Genomic DNA, 14,818 nt, shown 5'->3' with positions numbered 1-14,818 from the left:
TTCAGGTCTCTTGACTAGTAACTCCCCCACACCTGTACACAAACACGCCTAACCAGGATGAAGCTCTCGGGGACACCTGAACCATGATATATTCTTCAGTCTGATTATTTGGGTGATATTTCAGGCTGAAAGCAAAAAAAAAAAGAGTAGTCCCATAAGCAATTAAAATCCCAATTTGTGGGCAGGTTGACACACAGGAGTTGTGCTTTTGACCCACAGGGGCTGTAGAACAATGAAACCGACTGCGCAAATGTCAGACACATCCAGCTCTGGAAAATGCAGGCAGAAGCATTCCATGGCTGCAGACCTAAAATATTCATTTAGTTAATTTATAGCCCCCTCCAACCTCCTCTCCCACAGGTACAGTCTGCTTGTTAGTAAGGTTAGGTTGAGACTGTGTTTGTCTCAAAGTCAGCTAGTGAACTTCCTTAGCAGAGCTGTGATTCAAACTATCACTAACTACTACACCACACTGCACCTACAGGGAAGCAAGCGCTTAGACCAGACCTGGGCATTATACGGCCCGCGGGCCACATCCGGCCCACCGGATGCCCCTGACTGGCCCCCCTGCCGTGCTGGGGAGCGAGGCGTCTTTGAAAGTCCCGCAGAAGCCGGTTGCCTTGGCTGCCAGCTTCTGCAGGGCATTCAAAAGCACCTCGCCCCCCTGCCTTGCTGGGGAGCGAGGCGTCTTTGAAAGCCCCGCACAAGCTGGTTGCCTTGGCTGCCGGCTTCTGCGGGGCTTTCAAAAGCACCTCGCCCCCCTGCCTTGCTGGGGAGCGAGGCGTCTTTGAAAGCCCCGCAGAAGCCGATTGCCTTGGCTGCCGGCTTCTGCGGGGCTTTCAAAAGCACCTCGCCCCCCTGCCTTTTGGCCCGGCCCTCCACAATATTTTCTGTTTCTTATGCGGCCCCATGGAAAAAATAATTACCCACCCCTGGCTTAGACTGTGGTGCCCAGTATGAGATATGTAGCAACCATGAAGCTGAGATTTCTATTTTCCAGGGAGCCACACAGTGGTATCAAGTGGGCACTCCTTTAGGTGGAGGGACATAAAGATAAATCCACAACCTCCAATTTATCGGGCTCAATTCCTACAGCGCAGCCTAATCCATTCTGCAAGCAGATGTGACTGAAACGATATTTAAAACAAACCGGTTCTAGGGGGCTTGGCTTAAAACTGATTTTATAGCCAGTTGTGCGGGGGTCTTAGTGAGGAGGTGGGGGCGTGAAGATCTCGTTCCACCTAGGGCGTCTTGGAATCAGGATCCCACTTCGGAAATCAAATCGGCCCCGTAAACTACAAGGACATCTGGCAAGAGCCCCCGGGGCGGGCAGTTTAGAAAACAGCAATTAGCGAAGAGCTCCGGCGAGGGCTGTAATGATAACTAGCCGGAGGTTTTTTAAAGCCGGCTGAGAGGAAGGCTTGGACCCCGGCGATTTCCTGCAGGATCCTGGCTGGCTTGTAAACAGATTAAGGATGAGCAAACGTGACGGCGGAGGGGGTGGGAGAGAGCAATTGACACAAGGGATCTACACCCCGCCGCCGCCTGCCCGGGCTTCCCGCAGCTTCGCGGGGAAGGTGTGACCGCGGCGGAGCAAATTTCCTCTCCTCTCGGCCCTCTCGGCAAAACGCTGACGGCGCTCGGATGAGAGGCGAGGGGGAGGGGGAGGGAGGGGGACGCAGCCCCTGAGGCGAATGCCCATCCGACCAGGCGAGAGCCCCTGGTGGCCAGTGCAGCCGCTCCTTGGCTGCGGGGGTGGAGACGAGGCGGAAGCGAGGGAGGCTGACCGGGGGGATGTTCAGGGGAAATTTACAATCATTTCCTCTCTGCGGTTTGGTTACAAATCAACAACATCCTGTCCTTTTGTGAGGCTCAAAGGCGCCTGCCAGACGGAGGGCTGCTCGGCCCTTAAAGGAGCAGCGACGCACTGCTCCGCCCTGGGCTCTGCACAAATTGCACCACCGAAGTGCTGGGCAGGGAAGCGGCGGGGTCTCGTCTCATTCAGGGCCTACCGGACACTGCCGCTTTGGCATACACCCTGCTGAGCTTGAGGCACCCTTTCCAGAGAGAATCCAAAAAACGGCTACGAATTAAATGTGTGGTTGGGATCTTCGGGCGCAATCCAAACGCACGTTCTAAAATAAGGCAGAAATCCCATTGAACTCAATGATGTTTACGTCTGAGTAATCCTGAGCATTTCAGCCCTAGCGTGTTAATTCGAAGATGTACAAGGACCGCTTTCCCAGACGCAACCTAGGCGGGTTCATTTGGAAGTAAATTTCAGTACTGTCGCAGGCCACTGAGCGGTAATCCTGTATTCGGGTTTGATGCACCAACTTTTCCAATGAAGTTTACTTCCAAATAACTGCTAGTTCTGCTGACCATAACGGGCCTACTTCTGGACAGACATCATTAAACTCGGATTATTTCCATCCCAGTTTCAAATGTCACCTACATCCCGTTATCCCAGAAGGTTTACCAGTCGGTTGCTTGCAGCGCCTGCTACTGTGTGTTGTGTAATCCTTTGTAAACACCTTCCACTTTACCAATGTGGCCTGTTCAGTCATCTTGCCCAGATTTGCTAAAGCCAGGCTAAATTGTATTGTGTTCTCCTTACATAGTGATCCATGCGTATTTATTTGAAAGAAAATTCCCTAGAGTTTGTGAAATTTACTGCTAAGCAGAAGGTGCATCATTTTGACAACATAATCCTAATTTATGTTCACTTGGAAACGTAACTTCCATTGATTTCCATCCTCAATCTTGGAGAATGTTGTAATGTATGGAAGATTCTCTAAAAGTTTTACAACTCAAAGGGGAAAATATGACTGCATTATACCTAATTTCTGTATCATAAAATGTTTTTATGGTACTTTTTAAAAAGCCTTCAGTAGTTTTACATCTGTAGGCCCACTTGGCTAATTGCAAATTGTAGACAAATGTTGCAAATAAAATTCCTTAAACATAAATTGTAACCTCAAATGTACCATAAACTCTTTCCAGTAGTTTTATAGAACAATCTACTTCCTTTTGCTTACAGTTTTCCAAGCACTTAGGACTCCAACATACAACTTCAGAAAAGAGTAACATGTAACAGACATGTGGCAGTTGAAGTGAAAAGTAAACTGGACGTGCATATCCACGAGGCCTTCAAAAATTATTCACATTTATCTCAATCCTTCCTCTTATCCAGCACACAGTGTCAGGTGACAAGCAATTTTGCTGAAGCAAAGCTAATGAGGACTCTGCCTTCAGATCTGTGATAAAAAGTGGGATGCTCAATAAATGAAGAATCCACATTTTATCCTTATACTCATTCTGTGGTATAAGCTAAATTGAGATGCAGCAGGTTCATGGTGGAGTGAGAACTTGAACTCAAGTCTTCCCAAATCCAGCCATACGTTACACTGAGTCTCTGCTTAGAAAATTTGCTGCAACTGAATTTTACCACATTTCCTTATCCACTGGCTTCCTTCTTCCCAAAAAGTTTAAGAGCTGCTTGGAACTACCTCCCCTACCTCATCCAAGCCTTGGACACACTCAGCACCAAATGCAAGCCAGAGTATTGTTGAAGGCTTTCACAGCCAGAATCAACCCGCTGTTGTGGGTTTTCCAGGCAGTGGGGCTATGGTCTGGCCCACATCTACAGCTGGTATCTTCAGAGGCATGTCACAGTGAGATGCATTTATCTCCATGGCACAGAAACTTAATTTTTATGCTAAATTTTTAACTGCAAAAAATTAGAATTGCTATAAAACTCTTTCTGGAGGTAGAAACTTAAAATCAATAGGGCTCAAGAGTGAAAAGCAATCATTTTGGGTTTTAAGTTAATTCTCCTACACTTTTAAAGAGAGTTCCTGCCGTCTAAACCCAATAATTTCAATTGGCTTAGACTGCGCTAACTCTACATAGGATTGTGCTGTTAATTATCATTGGTTTGGATCCCACAGTCCTTAGGCTCAAGTATCACAGATCTTGCCATGTTTTCCTCCTCCCAGAACTCATCCCTGACCTTGAGGCAGGTTATTCCAGGGATAGCAGAACCCACGCGATCCAGCAGCAATGCAGGAGGAGATGCTGCAGCAGAGAACAGGAAGAGATGAAATTGCTCCCTCCTAAACAGTGCTGCTTCATAGAAGACAGAAAGGGCAGTTTTGTCCTCACACTTTTCTGCAGCAACTTCTTGACCTGGTTCCTGTGATTCTAGGAACAAAATTTTTCCAGGGGCAGAAAAGACTGCTGGGGGATGGGGGAGAGGCCGTGAAAAAGTTATGACAGTGTTTTCTATGATGGAATACAGGATTATCTCAATTCTATGAAAACCTGTATTGTTTTAGGACTATTACAAAATATCTTGCAGACAAAAAAGGGGTGTTTGTTCCCTTAGTTTACACCAACAAAACAACAAACACTGAACAGAACCTCTCTTCCTTTTTCTGATCCTGGGATCCAAAGAACTGTACAGCTTGTTCCCTGCAACTAAGAGGGCCATGAGTTTTTGGTTGTAGAAGAACAGTTCTCCATGAGCTGGGCTTTCAAAAGCAGTCTGTGATGTGGATGGGGGACTTCAATAGATAAAGTAAAACATTCCACAGGCTGTGACTAAACCCTTAGACATGTCTGAGCTTACACTTGTGATTCCCTTTAAAAACTGAACAAAGTTTGTACAATGCTCCAGCTAACATCCCAATCCCACACAGAAGTAGGCACCTTTGAAATCAAGAATCTTTAATCACCACCACGTGATTTAACTGGTTGGACTAGCTATCACCAAGCAACTGTTCCACATGCTTGCTGGTTTGGGGTCCCTGGTGTCCAAGGTTTTGTTCCAGGTATTTTTTTTCTCATAATGTGATGGGTATGCAGTAGCTCTCCCATCTAAAGACCAGCATACAAGAGTAATTATTTACATTTTGAACCCATTTTTTCTTCTGGAGAGCCAGTGTGGTATACTCTAATTTGGAGAACCGGATGTGATTACTCATTCCTCCGCATGAGCAGCAGACTCTTATCTGGTGAACTGGATTTGTTTCTCCACTCCTACACATGAAGCCATCTGGGTGACCCTGGGCAAGTCACAGTTCTCTCAGAACTCTTTCAGCTCCACCTACCTCACAAGGTGTCTGTTGTGGGGAGAGGAAGGGAAAATGAGTTTGTAAAGGAGAGAAAGGCAGGGTATGCATCCAAATTCCTCCTCCTCCTCCCCTTCTACAATGAGAACTGTTAATTTCAAAAACCAAATGCGATAGTAACTGGCATAATGGTAGCTTCTAGCCAGCAGGAAAGACATCAAGGACAGAGATTCTTACTTGGCTTGATGTGACCCACAGGCTGTCTACAAAAGGTGATGGAAATGGTCTGAGGCATTCTGTGTGAGGCAGTCCTGTATCTAGTTATTTCAGGACAAGCCTTGTTGAACACAAGGGAGCTTACTTCCAAATAAGGATGTGTTAGGATAGGCTATGTGAAGCCTGTGACCCTTCTGGCTTTGCAGTCATCGTCACCTATTAGCCCAAGAAAAGGAGGAAGGGATCAAAGGACTTATCTGAGCTGGCATCCAGGTGAATCACTCAATGGATGCCAAAAAGCCAGCTAGAGGCCATATATTTTGTGTTGGATTTAGCAATAGCTTTATCCATCAGTGCACTGCTTTTCAGAAATAGTCCAATTATTTCCTTCCCTCAATTTGTCTTTAAATGATTAATAAGGAAATATAGTCAACATGAAATTTATAGTAGCTTTCCATTCATTTATGCTTGCTTCTAAGACCTCCAGTCTATGATATAATTATTTCTTAAGAGAACTCATTAGAAATATCAAACTTGATTCAAGTGTAAGCAAGTCCAGCAAACATGGGCAATATCCTTTCAAACAATTCCCCTAATTCATATATATTATATGGCAGTGATGGTGAACCTTTTCGAGACCGCGTGCCCAAACTGCAACCCTAAACCCACTTATTTATCGCAAAGTGCCAACATGGCAATTTAACCTGAATACTGAGGTTTTAGTTTTGGAAAAAAGGGTTGGCTCTGAGGCGTGCGTTACTCGGGAGTAAGCTTGGTGGTAGTTGTTGGCTTTGCTTTGAAGCAACTGTGCAACTCTTCCAACGGGTGAATCACACCCCTAGGAGGGTTTGCTCAGAAGAAAGCCCACTGCCAGCAACTGAGCTTACTCCCAGGTAAAGGATCGTGTTTTAGTTCTTTGCATGAAAATCAGTGGGGTTTAACAGCGATTAACAGGGTTACCTATGCTGCTTCCCCCAAAACTAGGTCTTAGGTTTAAAGCTACTAACCGAGCCCAGTGGCCCAGGCCAGCCTAGATGTGGGGGGGGGGGGCGATATCCCCCCCACATGATGAACTCTGTTTGTGCGTGCCCACAGAGAGGGCTCTGAGTGCCACCTCTGGCACCCGTGCCATAGGTTAGCCATCACTGTTATATGGGTTCAATTTGCTTAAGATCATTTAAAACCTTCCCTGACCTGTTTGGCCCAAGCTATTCGGATCTCATACAATTTCAGAGGCTAGTAGGATCAGCCATGGTTAATACTTGGATGGGAGACCAGACCACCAAGGACTACCAGGGTTACTATGCAAAGGAAGACAAGGGCAAGCCGCCCTTGTTAGTATCTTGCCTTGATAATCCTATTGGGTTGCCATAAATGGACTGTAGCTTAACAGCACTTTACACACATATTTAAAATCCATTTGGTTTTCCCCTCATACAGGTATGTCTGCACAAGAAAGGCCCATGCTAGACATTGCAGGACACAAAACAGAGCATTACTGGACCCACTCACCCCCCAGGCAAAAAATAGAAAAAGAGTCAAGCAAGCACACAAATTCTGATCGGAATGTTAAGGTGCTGGTAGACTCCTGTTTTGTGTTGCTGCTCCAGCTTCACACAGCTGAGCTACCCATCTGGAATGTTCATCCTATTGTGCTTGGCAACAAACATATGAGGATTATGGAGACTGGATATACTCCATGAGGCATTTGATCCCCTAAACAGATGCCATGTGGATGATCCCTAAACCAATCTGGTGTGAGCTGCACAGATCAAGAAATAGCCATAAAAATACATCCCACATATTTTGCTGGGGAAAATATATTTCTGCTGGGCAATGTGTTGAATTGAACAGTAATTGAATATGCTGTGGGAACTAGGTAAGCCAATAGGACAGGAATGGCCTTTGCAATTATAAACAGCACTCTCAGAGACTTAGGCCCCTTCCGCACATGCAGAATAATGAATTTTCAAACCACTTTCATAACTGTTTGCAAGTGGATTTTGCTATTCCGCACAGCTTCAAAGAGCACTGAAAGCAGTTTGAAAGTGCATTATTCTGCATGTGCGGAAGGAGCCTCTGTTCCTACCCTGTAGTTGTGACTGAGAGACTCTCATGGCCAAGCAAAAGATCCACTTTCAGGGGTTTAGAGAATAATTGCCTCAGACTTTAAGGAGACGGTGTTTCACCTGAATTATTTTGACAACTAGACTTCTGTGTCAAAAACCATTCAAGAATAAGGGGACTGTGATGCACAATGACTCAAAAGTAAAACTATTGACCTATTGGAATGAACTTGTGTGGTACTATGTATGTATGAATGCCAATGCAGATTAGGCTGCTGTCCATAAATTACTCAGTAAGCATTGTACTACAATTCTCTACCAAATCCCCATTAAGAAATAAGAAAAGAAATAATCCAAGAGAGCTGGGCTGCAGAATGAAGCTCATGAAATATCAATCTATGCTCAAAAGTTTTGATTTTAAATGTATTCTCCTCAGTCCTCAGTTCTACAAATGAACTGATGCCCTCAAAACACTTATATGCACTTCAGTCATGGTCTCTTGCCGGATGCGTGCCTGAAAAAGGGAACTTCTTTTGTCAGAGCGACATGGAGGCAGAGCACATGTTGTTACACAAATAAATATGTCAGGAAACATCACACTATTATCAAAACCAAACCAATAATATTCTGTTAATTTTGTGCACTATGAAAAAGTTACATTGCCATAGCTAGGATTTTGTTTTTCATTTCTAGTCTCATTTTACAAAGTGGAAATTGGCAGATGAAAATCTCAGAAGTACAGGTATGGAAAATAAGCAGAGGTTACATTTTTACATGCGTCTGCTTAATGTATTCTGATGACAGAACCTGAGTTTCTTTGGTGTACATTTTTGGAGAGCTGTACTTTTGGCAAGTAACTTCATATAACAAAGCATATCATGTTCTTTCAAAGAGTTATGTAACTAACTTCATTGTTGATGTGGAATATTATGAGATGCTCAGCAAATATGAGCTCAGTGTTCACAAGGTGTAGAACTCAACACATGGTGTAGGAAAATAGGACAGCTTTCCACATGTTTCTGTTCCCAAGTATGCAAGGGACTACTTCCATATACTCAAATGGCCCTGGATACCTTTATATACTTCATGAGTGTCTGGTCAGGCATACAGACACCAGTCCAAAGAAGGAATTGAACTGAACACAAAAGAAACACAACTCTAAAGAAACACAAACACAAAAGAAAACAACTCTGCAGATGAAAGAATGAAAAGAAGAAGAAGAAGAGTTTGGATTTATACCCCACCTTTTTCTCCTGTAAGGAGACTCAAGGTGAACACTTCTTCACGCAACGTGTGATTGGTGTTTGGAATATGCTGCCACAGGAGGTGGTGATGGCCACTAACCTGGACAGCTTTAAAAGGGGCTTGGACAGATTTATGGAGGAGAAGTCGATTTATGGCTAGCAATCTTGATCCTCTTTGATCTGAGATTGCAAATGCCTTAACAGTCCAGGTGCTCGGGAGCAACAGCCGCAGAAGGCCATTGCTTTCACATCCTGCATGTGAGCTCCCAAAGGCACCTGGTGGGCCACTGCGAGTAGCAGAGAGCTGGACTAGATGGACTCTGGTCTGATCCAGCTGGCTTGTTCTTATGTTCTTATGTTCTTATGTGACTTACAAGCTCCTTCCCCTTCCCCACAACAGACACCTTGTGAGGCAGGTGGAACTGAGAGAGTTCCGAAGAACTGTGACTAGCCCAAAGTCACCCAGCAGGAATGCAGGAGTGCGGAAACACATCTGGTTCACCAGATAAGCCTCTGCTACTCAGGTGGACAAGTGGGGAATCAAACCCGGTTCTCCAGATTAGAATCCACCTGTTCTTAACCATTATATCACGCTGGCTCTTGGCGTAAAGCACAAACACCATAAAGATCTAAAGGCAGAGAAGTCCCCCTTTCCAGACCTATACCAAAGGTAACTTTCAATGGCATTCTGAAAATAAGAGTTTGAGGTTCATGGGGAGAGAGCAAGGAGGAGACTGCAGAGCCTGAACTTCTAGTGGAAGTGAAAAGTTGCCATTGACAATTATTCTCTATGAATGCAGTGACATCCCTGTAGGCTTTGGCATGTCTGTGGGGAAAGCCTGTATACTTTGCAATGAAAATGGCAATTTAAAATTTTTTACACCAGAACTGTCCACATGGATGTGACTATAATGTCTTTCTGTTCTAAATTTGTCTCACTCCAGTATATTCTTAGCTTCTGTCCTTATCAGGAATGAACTGAAGGCAAATAGCCTGTAGATGAGATCAGAGATATTCTGTTTATCTGGTCCTGTGATAAGATGGACAACTACAGAGATTCTTTAGCTCTGTCTTATTGTTGAAGTGCTTAAAAATTCCACTTCCTAGAATCATACATTCTGTTGCCAAGATCTCAGCTTAGGAAGGGATTCCTCCCATGGCAGGGTTATCTTCTCTCACCCTCCTGGAAACTGGCAGAGAGGACAGGAGGTCAAGGAGAAGGTAGTGCAAGGAGAAATCTAGAACAAACAAGTTAAGAACGGGAAGTGGGAGTGACTGATAAACAAGTAGGTGGAGAGAGAAAGCAACCCTGCTTCCCAGGGTTGATTTTATATAGTAAAGCTCAGATTACAAGTTTTCATTAAGAGTTGTTAGATAAAGAAAATAGACTGAGTGCATGTTTATCTTGAGCAAAATCCAAGAAAAGAACTTCAAGGGAAGGAAGGAAATTAAACACACACAGCTGATGTTAGTTATGCAAAACAAAGTATCAAATATGACTAATGCAGGGAAGACACAATGGCCAGGTGTTTAGTGAGGCAAGAGGAGAACCCTGAGATGTCATCGTCTGTAACAAAGGAGGAGTAAATGTCATCTCATCTTAGAAAATCTGTGGGCAGTTTAAATAGCATGACCTCCCAGGAGATCATCCATCCATGGGTCACAAAGGATTGCAAAGAGGAGGCTCCACTGGTAATTGCAGTTTTTAAAAACTTAGTGAACAGCATTTTGGGAGCCATTCAGACAATACAGCAACATCTCCAAAAGTCTCAGAGGTACACTTCTAAGGTCAAAGATCATAGAAGTTTCCACAGCCTAATTCATGATTTCCCAGTTTATTTTATGCACATATTTGTCCATGATTGGAATGACTGGAACACATGAACTGGCTCCTTAGGGCTTCCTTCTTTGTACTTGGATCTTCAAAGCATATGTTCTACCACTGAACTATATGCATTTCTTCCTGCCACCTCATGACATGGGAATTCAATGCTAGCTGTACATGTATGATTTGAAGCTCTATGGGAAATCAGATGCAGAAATCCAGCCACTAGTGAACACAGTCTGAACATTTAGCCAAGATGATCCACTGGAATTTATGCAAGAATTACATCAGAATGGCTAAAAACTAGTGGGACATCACCCAAAGAAAGTCACAGAACGTGAGAAGGTGAAGATCTTGTGGAACTTTCCAATCCAACAGACAAACTGTTGATGTATAACACACCAGACATCACAGTAATCAAGGAAAGTGACCATCATTGACCTCCCAGTATCATTGACCTCCCAATATCTGAGGGCAGCAGGGTTGATGAAAAAGAACAGGAAATGTGACTAAATATAAGGATTTGAAAATTGAGGTTTAAAAACTATGGCACAAACCAGCTGAGGTTGTCCCAGTGATAATCGGCACCCTGAGCGCTATTCTGAAAATAGAGCTGCACTTGAAACATCTTCAAATTGACAAAATCAACATCTGTCAAATTCAAAAGGCAGCCCTGCTGGGATCTGCATGAATGCTACATTGATACATTACAACATCTTAGGCCTCTGGGTGAGGCTCAAATTATAACGAAAGGCCAACAGAACTGGCAGCTGTGATATCAAACATAATAATAATAATGCAAAATATATAAAATATCAAACAGTATAACATCAAAGTCCCATAATACGAAATGCTCATCTTGACCAACAAGGAACCACAGAACTGTTAAAAAGCTACTAGCATTCACCAGCAGAAACAGACCTCCCAGCAAGGACAAGGATCCAAGCCATTCGACTATCCTAAGCATTTACTAATTCAACCTCTCTGATAAATGCTCCCACTGGGCCTGATAACATCAGTCAAATGCTCCAGTACACATGTGCCTACTCACCCGACTGTGTCACAGACCATTAATGGCTTGGCCTGTTGAGAGTTTACATCAGCTATACAGGACAGAATCCATAGAAGGTAATAAACTGATCGTGCATTGATTTAATGAGAAAGGGGAAGTATAAAGAAAATAAAATTTGAAAACATATTTAAAGGGGAAATTTGCAGAACCAGAAGGATAGTATTTCAGTCCACTTACTAGGCCAATATGACTACATTTTTCAATCTTGTTAGTCAGTTCTGTCAGTTCTGAAGTTAACCAGTTCACCACATCTTTTATTACATTTGTATTATGCTTGACTCGCTGAATCATGAGCAAAGCTGTTCGATCCTTCTATCAGTTATAGAGATGTTGGAGTACATGTAAAAATACACTGCTTACAGAGATGTTAGAAGCTATTATTGTGCTATTACATTAATATTCTACTTGTCTCACTGAACACGAGTAAATGGGCTTGATCCTTTCCTTTGTGGCAGAGATGTCAAAAGTAATTCTTATGATATTCCATTTGTATTTCTGTTTGTCTCCGTGAAGGATAACTGTATGTACTGTTAATGGTCTGGGGTTTGTTTGTTTGCCTTGCTGCTTTTTACTGATATGTATCTTTGTTTCCTTCCAATATATTGTACTGAAAGTAATAAAATAAATAAAGGCAATACATTCTCCCTCATATTTAAGATTGCAAAGATGCCTCAGAAAGATTTCCAAAGGGGTCATCTCAAGTTGCATTTGTAGTTGTTGCCCTTCCTCAAGATTGCACAAAAGCAGAAGACAATAATGTGCTTAGATTGTTTTCTTTTGAATTTGCTTTATGTTCATAACCAGTGTATTCAGCCAGTTCTCACAGGGAAGTGCCTGCAAATCTCCAACCAAGACAAGTTGTAGTTCAGCTTCTAGACTGACATTACCAGCTATCCACAGAAGCCCCGAGTACATTTACAACATATATAGGAGAGCTAAACATGCTGCAAATAAATAAGTTCCATGTGGTCTAAAGAGTTATTAGGCTGAATCCCCACTGAGAAAGTAAGCCGGATATACCCCAGTTTCAAAAGAAACTGCACCTTTTTATCGTGATTTCTCCCTCCCAACTGCAGCATGTATTGAGTGAAGACCTCAATGTCTATTGCAGTTTCAAACAATGTAGCACTCCCCACGAACACACAATCTGCTCGGTGGGTCTGTTCTTCCTCGTTCTGATTGGCTGTTGTGTGGTGTTGGGGCAGGAACTTTTTTTAAAAAATTGTGCGCAGCCACGTTGCTACGTATATGTGTAGGCATAATTTCCCTGCCTCTGCGCTTGAGCAGGTTTCTTCTGATTGGCTATTGTGTTGCAGCGGGAATACTACTCTGCCCGATTGAAAATTCATATTCTTCTTGTTGTTGTTTTTACTTTCGAACGGAGCTATGCATAAACAATGTATCAAAATCATTATACCATCGCTTTCTATTTACATTTCTTTGTAGCCACGCCCAGCGCAGCCCAAAAAAGGGGCTGTGCGCATTCTGTGAACAGCCCACTGTGCTCTGATTGGCTTGAAGGTTTGAAGGGCGGGAACAATAAGCCACATCTGTCCCATTTCTCCCCACCGAACCAGCTTCAGCGCGTGATTGAAAAAAGGTGCACCACAATGTAGGTTCCGGAAAAATGCGTGATGGGGGGGGGGGGGGGCACATGCCAGAACCAGGATGAAACCATGTTTGGCACTTAAGCCGTGGGGAGTTCTTGCTTAAACCATGATTTTTTGCGTATCACACGATAAATTGACCATGGGGAATCACCCTTAAACAGTATAAAGTGACACAGGTACATTTATGTAGTACATTTTTATCCAACTCTTCCTCCAAAAAGGTTCAGGGCAGCTTGCACCATTTTCCTTTCCTCCATTTTATCCTAATAACAATGTGATGAGGTAGGGTGAGGCTGGAAAACAGGTAGGAGAAGCTGACCAGGGATCTGATTTGGGTTTCCTCCCAATTTCAGTCCAGCCCTACACTGGTTATTGGCCACTGGGACAAGTAAGGAATTACAGCTACAGCCACAGAGCTCTCCCAACACTTTTCAAGGCTTCTGCAAACCATAAGCTCATTAAGCCCCCTCAGAGCTGGGTGTCTCTTCCCTGTGAGAAAAGAGCAGATGGCATCATTTGCCGGAACGCTCATAAGGTTACAGGGGCACTCTAAGTGCAGTGAATGGGGTGGGGGTGCACGCTGTTCTGTTGGGGTACTCTCCGTTCCTGTCCCCTTTCACCACTGCCCCCTCTGCTCCTTAGACCCCATTCATAGAGCAGATTGCCTGTGTCTCACCACTGGGAAACTGCATGCAAGACATGCTCAGAGGTACACTTCTCTGAGAACCCAAGCTGAGCCCATAAAGGTGTCCTGGAGGATTTTACCCTGAGACCTCAGTGTCTCCCCCCCCCCCCCCCCGCCATGGAAGTCTGGCAGCTGTGAGCATGACCAAGGGTTCCATTCCCACCACACACGTTTAGTGGGCAAAAGCCACCCCCCTCTTCCCAAAACAAACCAAAAAAAGTCAAGGAATTTCTGCTGTGCGTCAAGGGACCGGAAGGATGGGTTTTTAAGCAAAGGAGAAACAGCATGATAAGGAAGCTGCAGGAATTCCGAGTGCCTCCGGACGGAGTCACTGTGACCGACCCTTGGGACATTCCAGTGACGCCTCCAAGTTAGTCCATAGCAGCAAAACCAAAGAGAAGCCCCTTAACATTCATTCAGGTATCAGCTCTCCGGAGACAGAAATCATTTCTTCAGACACAATGAGAAAGACACAGTCCCAAGCCAACAAGGCAGAACTGGCAGCCTGGTTCACTGGGGGAGGGGAAAGAAACACACACACACACACACACACACACACACACACCGCAACCCCGCTTGGCAGCTTCGGATCAGCAGTCAGCAACAAAATGCCCTCTTTGCACTTGAAAGAGCCAAACCTCGAGGCATCGCAGAGTCCCAGGCTGTGGCTGACTGATTGCGGGGGTGGGGGGGCGGCCAGCTGTCAGGGCTGTGCGCGGAGTTCGCCAGCCTACTGGAGAGAGAGGGGGGGGTCGGGGATGGGGGGTGGGATCGAGCCTAGCAGCTGCGAGAAACCACCAGGCAGAGATCGGAAGCTGCTTTCCGCACCACCCGCCTGGGGCTTCTCCCCGGCGCACGCTCAGCCCTTCACCCCGGGCGAGCTCTGCCGTTCCCGAGATTTTACTCGATCAGAAATCCACAACCTTCTTTCTTCGCGTCAGGTTTTCTCTCTCCACTGTACAACCAACCACTCCTTCCCTCTACTGCAGTTTGTTTTACCGTCAGCCCAAGGCTGGGGGTGTATGGTG

The sequence above is a fragment of the Sphaerodactylus townsendi genome, linkage group LG03, assembly GCF_021028975.2.
Source record: "Sphaerodactylus townsendi isolate TG3544 linkage group LG03, MPM_Stown_v2.3, whole genome shotgun sequence".
In the NCBI taxonomy this organism is placed as follows: domain Eukaryota; kingdom Metazoa; phylum Chordata; class Lepidosauria; order Squamata; family Sphaerodactylidae; genus Sphaerodactylus; species Sphaerodactylus townsendi.
The sequence above is the reverse complement of the archived record's forward strand: the minus strand, read 5'-3'. Positions refer to the sequence as shown.